This window comes from Aricia agestis, chromosome 13 (genome assembly GCF_905147365.1).
Source record: "Aricia agestis chromosome 13, ilAriAges1.1, whole genome shotgun sequence".
Taxonomy (NCBI): Eukaryota; Metazoa; Arthropoda; class Insecta; order Lepidoptera; family Lycaenidae; genus Aricia; species Aricia agestis.
This window is the reverse complement of record NC_056418.1, coordinates 5432048-5446107: the sequence shown is the minus strand read 5'-3', so window position 1 is coordinate 5446107 and position 14060 is coordinate 5432048. Positions and strand designations below refer to the sequence as shown.

The window sequence follows — 14060 nt, the reverse complement described above, 5'->3', positions numbered from 1 at the left end:
AATTTCGAGTGTTTTAATTATTGTTAGTCTTCACTGCTTTCCTGTTTTTTTATAAACAAAAAAAAACTTAACATAATATAGTACTTTCAAGATTATTTTATTGCTGAATAACAAATGAAAACAATGTAATTTGTATGTATGATACACAATAATCACCAAAACTGATTTTATGGGTTAAAGCTTTTGAAATACTTTTAAAGTCGTAAACTTTACGGGATGGATAACAATACATTGACAATGTTACATTACTGTTATACAATGTTACTGTGGTAAGAGGCGATGACGTCATTAAAATATGTGCATTACTAATTTTTCTGCGCTAGGACGATTTGAGAATATTGTGGTTTTGCTTGGCCTCGGTTATTAAGAAGAATACGTGTGGCACTCGGGGACTGCCGCGGTTTTTTTTTAATGAAATAAGGGGGCAAACGAGCAAACGGGACACCTGATGGAAAGCAACTTCCGTCGCCCATGGACACTCGCAGCATCAAAAGAGCTGCAAGTGCGTTGCCGGCCTTTTAAGAGGGAATAGGGTAATAGGGGAGGGTAGGGAAGAGAAGGGAAGGGGATAGGGTAGGGGATTAGGCCTCCGGTAAACTCACTCACTCGGCGAAACATAGCGCAAGCGCTGTTTCACGCCGGTTTTCTGTGAGAACGTGGTATTTCTCCGGTCGAGCCGGCCCATTCGTGCCAAAGCATGGCTCTCCCACTTATGATAATTTCATAGAATTTTTAACAAACTTATGCAATTATAATTCGCATACGCCTAGTCGCACACACTCATACACCGTGCAGTTAGACGATGCACGGCAGCACCGGTATGCCGATGCCACAGTGGGAGGTGTTAGGCTTATTTTCGTTACGGAATTTCTTGATTCGGTCGCCGCGCTTAAATCCTGCTATAAAATAATAATAATAATAATAATAATATGGACGCTTCACACCACGTCAGTCTGGCCCCGTGCTAAGTACCTGAAGGTCTTGTGTTACGGGTACCAGACAACGGAAATATTATATTTAATACTTTTATACCTTACATATATTTAAGATTTTTATTATATAATACACATATTTACCTAATACACATCCATGACCCATGAACTTTGAAAACTTTTTGTTCCGTCGGCGGGATTCGAACCCGCCACCCCCGGCTTGAGCTACCGACAGCCCACCTACTGAGCCACAGAGGTCGTCAAAAGCTATGCAATAGCTTAAAATATTATCAGATCTTTGCACAAACTGTATGAAAATTCTCACCTTCGTATGAATTTTGATCAATACGTCCACGCCCACGCCACGTCATAAGAAGACGATTCCTTCAGATTAATAATAATTATATCTTTGCCACGTAACATAAAATTATTACACTGAAACTTCGAAGTAATATCAAGAGAGTGAAACTGTGAAGAAACTAAATAATTCAGCTCAAGCTATGTTCGAACTTGAAGCTAATCCCCGCTTATAAACCGCCGTGTTTATGGCGACTGCTTATTTTTTATTAAAACCTCAAAAGCAGCATAAATCGGAGGTATTTTAAGAGATACCTAGTTCACGTAGTCTGCGTCTGAAATATTATTACTACGCTCTATTTTTGGACTATCCCTTTTTCTAATATAGATATTTAGGACCACAATAACTATTCAAGGTCTGCATCAGTAATCTGTATGTCATATTATGTGTGATGATAATTTTCTATATCCATGTCTATACTAATAACTAATTGTCCCGGCAAACGTTTCTTTGCCACATAAAGTATTTCGCCCGTATTATTTTTATTGAAGTGACTAAATAATTATGTCGCCATGGCAACGTCCATCGCTATCCCGTCGCACAAATAATGGTCGCCGTCAGTCTCGAGTTGTGATAATTTACTATTATTTATTCAACAAATGCACTTATCAATATAAAAAATACCCAGTGACCGATTCTCAGACCCACTGACTATGCTTATAAAATTTGGTTAAAATCAGTAAAGCCGTCTCGGAGGAGTACGCTATCTAACATTGCGACACGAGAATTTTATATATTAAAGAATATAAATGTGAAAGTGTGTCTGTATGTCTGTGTGCCTGTCTGTCTGATGTCTGTTACCTCTTCACGTCCAAATCACTGAACCGATTTTCCTGAAATTTAGTATGGAGATACTTTGAGTCCCGGGAAAGGACATATTATAGTTTTTATCCCGGAAAAATGTACGGTTCCCGCGCGATAACCAAATTTTGGCGCAACTGAGTTCCGGGCTGCGCGACATCTATAGATGAAGTCAAGCGGCCCTTGTATATCAGCGGAAATATTTTTATTAGTAAAGGGTTAAGGGGTATTAAGACATGTTTACCTGCTTTTATAATCAAATAATTCTGACTAAAATTAAGTCATTAAAAAAAGAAAGAAACTTCTCAGTGCAGTCTTATGCAGTGTATGAATGATATCCATCAAGAGTCAGAAACTCTACCTTTGATTACTCATAAAACATGTTTCTTTACTTTTATAATGTGTAGTCTAAAAACCAAATCGAATAATATCCTATTATCCAAAATATTCTTCACCATAAAAACGCACAATAAAATAAATTATAACGAAATGCGAATAAAATTTTTAATAATGTTTAAAATTTGTCCCCGGGCGAACTTTAAACGAACTATTGAACGCATTCAAAGAATGCTCTTAGCGGAAAATCGTTCGCCTATTGGAACAGGGGTGCCACTCGCCACTCACGGTCAGAAATTAGATTGTCCGTCTATCGCGGCTTTTAGTGAGCTTTTTGCTCACTTCCAATATAATCCTGAGGTTTTTGAACTGCACTTTAATGCGGATAAAAGATATGAAAGAAATGTATTGTACTGTGCCAGAGAGATTTGTAACATGATTTAATGATGATAAATAAAGTTAAATTATAGGACAATGGACGTGGTACATCATTTTACTTTGCTGTACAAAACGTAATTTTCTTAAGGTATTCTAAAAATAAAACGATCCATAAACAAATAAAAGTCAAAGCTTATTAGCTAAGTCTACACTGTGCACTTTCATCTTCAATTTTCGTCATCAACTTTCATATTGGCGCATTTAATAATTGAATGCGTCAAGGAACGCAACGCCAATATTGTCATTTTTGAAATTTTGTATTAGGTCACAGGGCATGCGTCGCGGGCATGTCTCACGTTCGCTGTTGACTGCGCTATAACGCATGCCCTTGACAAACAGAAAAAGGCACAGTGTGGACAAAGCTATTGACGGATATTATATTGGAGTATCGCACCCAACGCACCTGCAGCTCTTCTAATGTTGCGAGTTGCTTTCCATCAGGTGACCCGTTACTCGTTTGCCCACTTATTTTATAAAGAAAAACTAAGAACTTAAAGGGGTTAAATATTAAAAAAAAAACGCGGGCGAAGCCGCGGGAAAGAGCATATAATTTAAAGATGTTAGATGAGTCAGTCCAGTTAGGACAATGACGGTTGATCACCTGATTGTCGGATAATTCCTTAATGCGTCAGACAAGCGTATCGGTCGCCTGATAGTGCCCTGACAGACATCCGTCACACTCACTTACAGAAGACAGGAATCTATATGACCTATTATAATTCTGAAGAGTTTGTTTGTTTGTTTGTTCGAACGCGCTAAATCTTACGATCTTACGAAATACTGGAGCAATTTTTATGTTATTTGGCATAGATAAGAAGTAGACCACTTAAAGGATCATAGGCTAATTTTTGTGGTCTAATTTGTCTGTGAAATATCTTATTTACGCCGTACGCGGGCGAAGCCGCGCGGATCGTCTAGTGAGAGGATAAAAATAATATTATACTTACGATACTAATATAAATTATGCTAAAGTTTGAATGTCCATTTATCTATTTGGTTATAAGGTTCAGAGGCCTAGCTTTCCACGCTAGACCTCTGAACAAATTAAGACGAAATTTAGCATTGATACGTTTAGTCCCGGAAAAGATTATATTATAAAGAAAAATCCATATAAAATAGACAAAATTTACGATCTATATGTGAATATCGACGCAATGAAGCGGGCAACTTATACTTTATACCCTGAATATAAATCGGGGCTTAGTCTTAACAATTTTAGGTGCTAAATTTTTTTGCAAAATCGGTCATCAGTTTCTCAAAGAATATATTATTAATTACTATCTATTGCACAATTTATTAATATATTTTGCTGAGATGTCGCTCTTACTACACTACTATACTACAATTTAAACCTTAAAACCTAACCAAATCTCGTTTAAAAAATGTAGAGTCATCTTCACAACGTAACCAGCCCTAGGTGCGGCCAATACGGCGCGTCGCAAAAAAAAACAAATAAAGTAACTTGTATGGCGAGGTCGGGATGCAGAAATCTCAGCTGTGGGTGGACCGGTCTAGACCAGGCTGCGGAGCCTCCAGACAACTACGAATATTGCTGTATAATTCTACCTATACATACTATTGAGGTGCATTACTATGCTATAGTGTCCATACTACAATACAGGGTACCTATCACAAAACTAAGTACCAATACTTAACGGTGTTATAAGTCCCGTGTATAAAGTTTACTGTAAAAGTAGCAGCCCTGAAAGAGCTAATTTTTTCACTTTTGTATGGGAGAACAGCCGTGGCCCGAATTGGTTACCAACTGCCGCAAAAGCTACGTCCCGCAATTTTTCAAGTAATATTTTCGAAAATATTCATTTAAATCATATGCTGTAAAGGGCCATATAGATATATTAAATCAAAAATGTATTTAATTGAATAAGGATTATTGCCGTATTGGTTAAAATCGCTTCGAAAATTAGTCATTATTTGAAGTTAAAAGTATGCATAACAAAAAAATTTTGTGGGATATCTATAAGAGATAGACATATACCATCGCGGAGTTTTCTCTAGACCTTTTCATAGTGTAGAATACTTAGGCTCGATTCGACCACACTTGAAGTTACACGAGTATAACTATCATGAGAATAATTTTACTCCTTTAATTTACTCTAGGGTATTATCGTTTGCATTTTACCAAGTTACTCAAAGAGTATGAAATAAAATGTCAATTATAGTTCACAATGACACCGACCGTGACAGTTGAACCCTGTTGTGCAACTTTTCTCAGTTTAATATATTTTACTCCACAAAAATAGCCCGTGTAAATATTTACTCCCGTGTAATTACCTCATTCTTGGATTAGAAGTTGGAAAAACTCAAAACCAGCTTACTCTTACATTAGGAAACAGTTATACTCGAGTAAAATTTTACTCCAGTTTGGTCGAATCCGCCCTAAGTACATTATTTTGATAAATCTCGTAGGGTTCAGCCTGCGTTTGCATTGTAAGCGGAAAAAAAAGAAATTATTTACGACATCACATTAGAAACCCCAACAATAACAGTATTTCCCCACAATTTAATGAATGTTATTACTTGTTATACTTATAAACCTTCCTTTTTAATCACTCTCTCTACTAAAGAAAACCGCATCAAAATCCGTTGCGTAGTTTTAAAGATTAAAGGGAACAAAGGGACATGAGGGAAAAAAGCGAGTTTGTTTTATAATATATGTAGTGATATAGTATAATCTAGACTATTATAACTATTAATTACAATTAGTCTTATTGTATAATTTATGGTATTTAAAATAATATGCCTACACTATTAAAATAGTTAAGTGCTATTAAGTTGAAACATGTTCTACGATTAGTTGTCTCGTTTCTAATAATTAATATTTGTTTAATTAATGTAAATGTTTGTTTGCAATTTCCGTACTTCTATTTATATATAGTCACTGAGAGTGAGATATTAGATACAGATAATAAGATTTCTACATGCGCTCAAGCCTGAAACGCGCTTTATAAAAAAAATAGAATACCTTCCTAATATTATTATAAATGCGAAAGTGTGTCTGTATGTTTGTCTTTCTGCCTGTCTGTCTCCAGGCTGTATTTCAAGCTAGACTTCTATAGCTAGACTTCTGAAATTTTCGCAGATTCACGCACTTCATTGATTTTTTTTTCGATATTTCTAAATATATTTTTTTATTTTTTGTCTTTGTCGCTCAGTCGAAGTAAATCAAGACAGAATGAATTGAGAAACGAGCTCTTGATTATTTTAAAATTATTAACGTCAGCTCTATTACACTCAATAATAAAGAAAGTAGAGTTATTCTGAGTTGTATACGTACCTTTACATTCACGAATACAACTCAGTTTATTACTCTACTGTATATAACAATTTGATCTCACATAAGATCATATGACAAGAAAGTATAATCAGATTTTAAAATTGGAATCGGCTTATTTTCATTTATTTTAAATGTTTTTTAAATTTCGAAATAGCCTTATAAGGTAAAGCGATGGTAAATGAGGTCACAAGACCGCAAATGGCATGTTTAATGCCGAACAAATCGACGATCGAGCGTTGTGGACGGAAATCGTACCCGTATTAAAATGAGACGCTCTCAAGCCGTAATGATGCGACGAAATTCGCAACTCTTAGATGGCATTTGCCCACTAAATTATTACTACACTGCAACTCCTGTAAGCCGGATGATAGCCGGAAGTCGGAACCAACCACTCACATCTTCAAGACAAGGGAAAAGCTTAAACTATCTTGGGAACCGCAGTCCGCAACGCAAGAAGGTAAAAGGTGATATTATATTGTTTGGGTACATAAGGATTAATTCGTAATTCGTATGGCACTTTTTTACTGGCTGCTCTTCAGTAGCCGTGCCGCTGAAAAGCAGCTGAAGAAAAGAAAAAGAGAAACCTCTCAGGTTTCTTTTAATCATAGTAGGAAGGATAAATATAAATAGAAAGAGTGAAGTATAAACTTAGTATCACTGTAATTTGCAATTACACGAGCCGATATACAGGCGCAACGAACTCCGCCGGAGTGCACTCTCTAGAGAAAAGCTATAATTTACCGCGAGTGGACACAATAGAAGAAAACACGAGAGAGGGCGACGGATTAGATTAGAGCTGATAAGATTAGTGGCGTCGCAGCCATGTGAACTGCTAATTGCGCCGACACCCGCATGCGGCACGTCGCCGGGTCGTGTGCGATACACGTCGACTCCACGTAGAGCTCGGTGCGTTTCGGCCGGGCGGGGCTGCACCCTAATGCAATGATTCATATTATTCGGTTTGCGGGCGAGTTGAACGTCTTCCATTATTGTCATTCATCGAGGAAGTGGGCGGCGCGGGGCGGCGGCGGCGGCGGGGGCGGCGGCCCCGCGCGCGGCCGGCGCTCAGTCGCGAGCCGATACTCTCGCCACTAGTACGCGAGAGACGCGATGCACGTGCGCTGCTGATGCATATTCGTGTGTGTGTGCTACCGTGATTCCCTGGAGCTAGATCGCAGTGCCGGATCTTGTACTCGTCTCGTCGGCTGCCCCCAGCGGACCCAGTGCGAGCGACCGTCGCGGGTACTCCCGGTCGTTTGACAGCTCTCAGCTGACCGGCCGGCGCGGATACGGACCGACGGCGCTCGGTGAGTGCGATCGATCATACGCGTTCGTCACATATCATCGTGTCTGACGTCTATTTCGGGCCGGCGAATCTGCGTCTCGGATGCCTCGGATACCCCGAAACGCGAATCGCACGGAGTTGATAAACAGTGTCGGTTCGTCGGGACACGTCGCGGAAACGCGAGCGATGGGGCGGTTATCGCGTAATTAATGGTTTATTTATATCGGCCGTCCGGATGCACCGCGCCGTCAGCTGACTTCCGTCGGCTGTCCTTCCAGATTCATAAGCATTCGGACGGCGCCCGTCCGCCTCGGTAATGCTAATATGCGACCATTATATTATGCTAATATCGAGTAACAGTAGAGTGTCCGGCGACGGTGCTCCCACGATAACGCGACTTTCGTCCGTCTACGTGGAGCTCGCGGGCTGCACCGAAAGTGTTTATCAATTTTCACGTGCTATGACTTTGTCAATGTCGTCGGTACGGCGACATGAAAAAACGTCTGATAAGATTAAAACCTTCGCATAATGTTCCTAGGAACACGTCGCCGCGCGCTATGAATCATGCTTTACGATCCGCCGGCCAATGGCAGGCCGGGCAGCAGTTTTCCACTTAACAGTGGTCCGAGGGTTTTGACATTATAATTACTGGAGCTGAATGGTTATCGTTCCGATCTCCTGTAAATGTCACTCCGATATGATTGTAATTTGTAGGGCTTCTAAGTGGAGGCATTATATTTGTGTATAAAAGCAACAACTAAAACATTGCTCGCTTTAAATAATTTTCGAAAGTAACTCGATAAAGATAGAATCGAAATTGAAAAAGTTGGAATAGAACAAGGATTGTATTCTCTAGTACAGTGCAATTAAAATATCTCATTAAAATACGTGTTTGTTTTGTAATGCTGTCATAAAAGTTTATCTTATAGCAGACTTTAATTAGGCACATTAATTTAAATTTATTTATTCATGAAACTGTAAAGTTATGAAATGAATATTTAGAGTTAGATTTTTATCCTTTTTCGTGAAGCCAATAAATTTAAATTTGGGCTAACGTAGAGACTAGAGCATTTATTATTTGTCCACTCATCATTTTGTGCACCAGTATAAAAACCCTCGAATCATTTTGTTTCAAAAGTGAATCGACATTGAAAAAGTGACAAAATTTTTATAAAATTCTCGCAATTAGGTCAGACGGAAGTAGCGTTGTGAGAGGTAATATTTTAATTGCAATACATTTGAATTTCCGGTCAAGCGAATGGTTATAATTGTAAAAACGGTTTTTATATGAAACATGTAACATTTTAAAAGGAAAAATACGGTCGAGTAAGCTCTATAAAATGTCGTGCTGAGATTTTTTCACTGTACATAGCTCTACGATGTACATTATAATTAAACTTTTACCCGATACAAGAGAAACGGTTTAGTGAACTCTACATAACTACAAGTTACTTTTAATAGACTTGTACTACAAGTTACAACTACCTAATATACTTGTACTTATATGTATTATGTACTAATACATAGAATTTAAATAAATTAGAGGCATTGTTTGGTATATTTTTGCTACAAGTCGCTACGTTCATTGTAAATGAACAATTATTATGTAGTTATTTTTAAACAAAAAATTAAAACCGACTTCCAATGTAAAGACAAAAGTAATATTCTTAAATGAACTAAAAAGTGCTAAATAATTCCTATTCTGTACTCAGTATTTCTGTTCCCAATCTTCATTATTTTACAGTCGGTACTAGCTAATCTAATCGCCAGTTCTATGACAAAATATAACTGCAAAAAATTATGAAGATTTTGAAGTTTTTTTTTTTTAATTTTGAAAATTGGTTCACAAACGGCGGAGTAATCATTGAACATACATAAGAAAAATTATCCACTGCCGAACATATTATAACCTCCTCCTTTATGGAAGTCGGTTAAAAATATATGCTCTCATTCGATACACCTAATAGAATGTAGAGTTCCTATTTACACTTAATTTATTCATTACAATTTTGTAATACATTAATTAAGCGTGTTTTAGACTCATCATCAGTTCATAACGTAACGTTCACAGTTTAATGTATGTTAATTGTGGTGTTGTAGCTGTAAATGCTACTCTACGGTCTACCGTAGGCTACTGACGTGTGACGTCACCGCTTATGACTACTTAATATTATTCGCTTCGTAGATCACTTGCATACCTTGTTTTAAGTTTTACCTAAAGTCACTGACATAGTGCAGAGAATCAGTACGCTGAAGTGGAACTGGGCTGGGCTCGAAGAACAGACGATCGCTGAAGTAAACTTACTCTGGAATGGAGACCAAGGCTGGGAAATCGGGGTGTAGGTCGACCTCCAACTAGGTGGGACGACGATCTCCGCTTAGTTGCAGGCCCATGTTGGATGCGAGTAGCAGGAGATCGGACATCTTGGCGTTCATTGAGAGAGGCCTATGTCCAGCAGTGGACGACTATAGGCTGATATGATGATGAATATAATATTTTCTTGAAAATTTCAAAATTTTGTTTCAATATTTTTTTCACGTGGTTGACTTTTAAATTATATTATTTCATTATTTAGACGACATCAGACAATATTTTTGTAAGAAGATAGTATACGATATATTTTATCATAGCAGATAACATGATGGTATCTTAGCTATAACAATAAACATTATCTTTTTGTTTTTTCAGCTGAGCTACTTCTATGTCATCCTATAAAATGATATTAATTATAAAAAACAAAAATATTCTATAGACAAAGTAATGATAATGTAAAAACAAAATTATATAATGTCTATTTAATACTTGTTATCAACAAATAACAATAACAGAAAGACGTAAGGTCAAAGTATTGTTTAATTTTACAACAATTAGATAATTTATTGTTAATGTTGTTTACTGATAAGACCGGATGACCGTTTGGAATTTGGGCTGCTACTTATCACTAATGACAAGATTATGGAATAACAAACCATTTCACTTGTAAAACATTTTTTTTGTGCAAAGATAATCTTTTTTTAATAAAAAAATGACTTGGCTTAAAAGGTTTTGTAATCACAACGATATTTATAAAATGTGCTGTCAAAAATTACATGGCAATTGATGATACTCAGAAGAAAATATGATGGGTGTAAACGCAGCTTTACTTGTTTTTACATTGTGACTACGATTAGGAATTAAAAGTGCAGTATTGACTATGCCATGACGTCATTACAGTCATAACAATATTATGTGATCCACGTGTATTGTATTTATAACTATTACAAGGTATCCATCATTACCATCAGCATTGGCGCACTTTTCTGTGCCATATGTGTGCCATAAGCCATTAATGAGTCGTAAAATACAAGCTATATGCAGTCTAAGAATTTAAGGGTTAAGAGTGATACAGTATTGTCATAATATTATGATCTTTGGAAATCTGACCAATAAGAACGCGGGTTTTGGCTTGACATGACAATTACAATATATCCTTATTGTAATTTTATCATACTGAAACCGTATTGAAGCCGTACGTTAATTTAACATAGCAGAATCAAGACACTGACTGAAAGATAAAAAAAATATCCTAGAAAGAGATGCACGTACTGTCGCGCCTGTCGATACCAAAACGATGACGTCATTTGACTTTTAATTGGTTTTAAATGGGGTCTGTGAACATTCCGTCAAGTAGATAATGGGTCTTTGAGCCTTTGTACGATAATTCGTGATCGAGGAATGTCTCTGTAAACAGACTACCATATCTCAGTACAAAGGAGTATTGACACACGATAAGGCATTGTGTGATGGGTCCTTATCGTATTTTCACGAATGTCAAGTAGAAAATGTCGCTGCTACAAGGATGATTTCATGGCGGCATGGATGAAACAGCTGTTATTAAAAATTACGTGATTACTATTTGGCTATAATTAGTCATCCAATACTCTTATTACAAAGAATATGACATTGTCATGAAGGTATAAAACTGGTGACTTATATCTCTACTTAACGAGACGACCGCACTTGTTCTGACTAACGGCCTGTCCACATCTCCACGTCACGACGTCGTTAACGTGGAACGGTGCGTTAACGGTGCGTTGACGTGACATGAAAATTTACGTCAACGTAACGTGGAAATGCACGTCACAGTGTAGCACATTGTACGTCACCATGCCTTGTAAAACTGCTAAATTCTTCACTACTTATCTAGATATGGACCGCACAATACGTATTCTGCTTCTGCTATTGTATAAGAAGACGTAGAGAGAAATTTACGAAAAAAAAAGACTTCACCGTGACGTGCATTTTCACTTTACGTTGACGTAAATTGTCACGTCACGACGTCGTGACATGGAAATATGGACGGGCCGTTAGGACCCGTAACATACTTGTAGGATTATAAACTATTATAATAGTCAAAAAACAAAATTCCTGACTGCCTTGATTTACCCAATATATGTATATCTCTCTCGGCCGACAAACCAAATTATGAGACTAGCCGAGTCTTCCCTCGTGATCCGGATATAATATTAATTCAGTATCCGGATATGATTATTTATAATATCCGGAATATTATAGTCTCAGCGAAACGATATTCAAAATAAGCGACATAAACAAACGTTTGGTCTATAGCTATTAACTAGGGGTCAAAGAAATGAATAAACGTAATATTAAAATTAGGAGAATTTTACAATTTACAAAAAATTAAAAATACAGCACAGATGTAATTACAGAAGTTTCAATAACTAGAAGAGATACAATTTTTATGAACAAATAATGGCCGTAATTTTAAAAACTAAAATTCCCGACTTTTGATATACCCAGTATCACGGAAACAGAATCTAATAAAACCTCTTAACCTAAAATCCATCAAGCCGTTCTGACTTCTGGCTACAGATACAATACCTACTCTCGAAAAACTTAATCCTACTTCTGGCAAAGGAAAAAAGGTAAAATAACAACTTTTGCGGTATAGCAATCTTCGTAGGCTCTCCAATATTATTTATTATGAATATTTTATTCGTTGGTATATAAACAATATTTTTATTCAGATGTGAATAAAGAATACAAGTTATTCATCTTTTATTCAATGTTTATAAGTTGAGGAGTTTTGGCAAAGGTTAGAGGTAAATCGCAAAGTTTTGGGCCCCAAATCTTGTAAGACGCTTTTCATATTGATATTAGCTATCAAGATCATCTCAACATTAAGCATCGTCATTTTGGACAGTTTGTTGACTATACAAATGCGAAAAATTATATTCTGTCTGTCTGTCCTTGTTTCGTTACTCTTAATAATACATTAAACTTGAAAACACGTTTTTATATGGAGTATCTTTGAATCCCTGGAAACAACATAGTATAATTTATTACGAAAAATTTAATAGTTTTTGAGCAATTGAGAAATATTTGGATGCAAAAAGTTGCAGGAATCATTAATAGAATACGATTTTCTAAAAGAGAGTGAGTGGAAGAGAGTATACTAACTCTCGCAACAAATTCGACCGACTATAGTCTACACTCTACATAACGAAACTCCTTTTATATTTAAATGTCTGGGACACAAGACTCCCCACACAACCACAATATATCTTTATACTAGACCGCTACGAATAGAGCTAGACCGCCCGTTTCGACGCACGCACACATGAAACGTAATTTCAAATAATATTAGACACCAAAAATGCAGTAGAGTTTATTTCAAGGACGACTGACTTAGTATACTATAATATACTGTGGCAACTTGTACTAATTGTACTCAATAAGCCTCGCAAGCCCGATGAAAAATCAAGGTACCTTATCAGCGTAGTTATATTTAGTGTGGAATGCGGCCCGCCCGCGGCCCACGGTCCCCGACCTGCCCCAACTCGAGTACCAGCTGACTTCATTGGATTTTATTGCGAATAATTGCTGCACTTTGCTAGTGATTTTTCACCTTTTGTAGCTAGCGACCCGCCCCGGCTACGTTAGGGCATACTGATACGAAGTATACTATAACTCTAAAGTTGGGCATTTCCTTACTTTGTATAGGACAGACTATAATATGAGTTTGTCCTACGCATGTGCCTAGGGCAAACTATATATTATAAGTTATATATATTATAGGTTAAAAAAGGTTATGTAACCTTTACATTAAAAAAGAACACGACAAAATCGGTTCTCTGGTTTCTAAAAAGCTAAGCATATAATTACAAAAAAAAATTAGGCTGAATTTGCAATAAAACTAAAGATTAACCCCCTTACTACTAAACGTCGTATAAGCTTTGAATAGTTATACAGTGTTTTGTTCCTGTCACACAAGTGACATTTTTAATTGGATTGAAGAAGACAAAACACTGTATAACTATTCAAAGCTTATACAGCGTTTATTAGTAGGGGGGTTAGTATATTGTCTTCAAACGTGAAATTGAAAATTTAAATAAAAAAATCTAGCAACAAAAGTGGATGTAGTTAATTCTTTACGGAGTTCTTAGCAAAAAAATTGAGCTGGGGAGAGCGGGCACCATGGCGCCGTCTAGGTCAGACGCACGATTGATCGCCCAGCCAATATCGCTTAAATGGCCTATTTTATGACCTATGTGTTTATCTGACGTCACCTTCACACCATATCTGAAGAAAATGACTAGGAAAATTTGAAAGAA

General features: G+C 36.9%; 1 protein-coding gene and 1 long non-coding RNA gene across 6 annotated transcripts in view; one reads left to right on the top strand and one right to left on the bottom strand.

Moving 5' to 3' along the window:
* The window catches only part of LOC121732989 (protein alan shepard), a 195740-nt gene that overhangs the window by 45340 nt on the left and 136340 nt on the right, over nt 1–14060 (top strand). The window lies entirely within an intron of this gene.
* LOC121732998 lies at nt 3565–13748 on the bottom strand. Its single transcript, XR_006036475.1, has 3 exons — nt 13644–13748; nt 11471–11472; nt 3565–3575 (listed from the first exon to the last, which is right to left on the bottom strand). It is a non-coding gene; the product is annotated as an uncharacterized LOC121732998 (long non-coding RNA).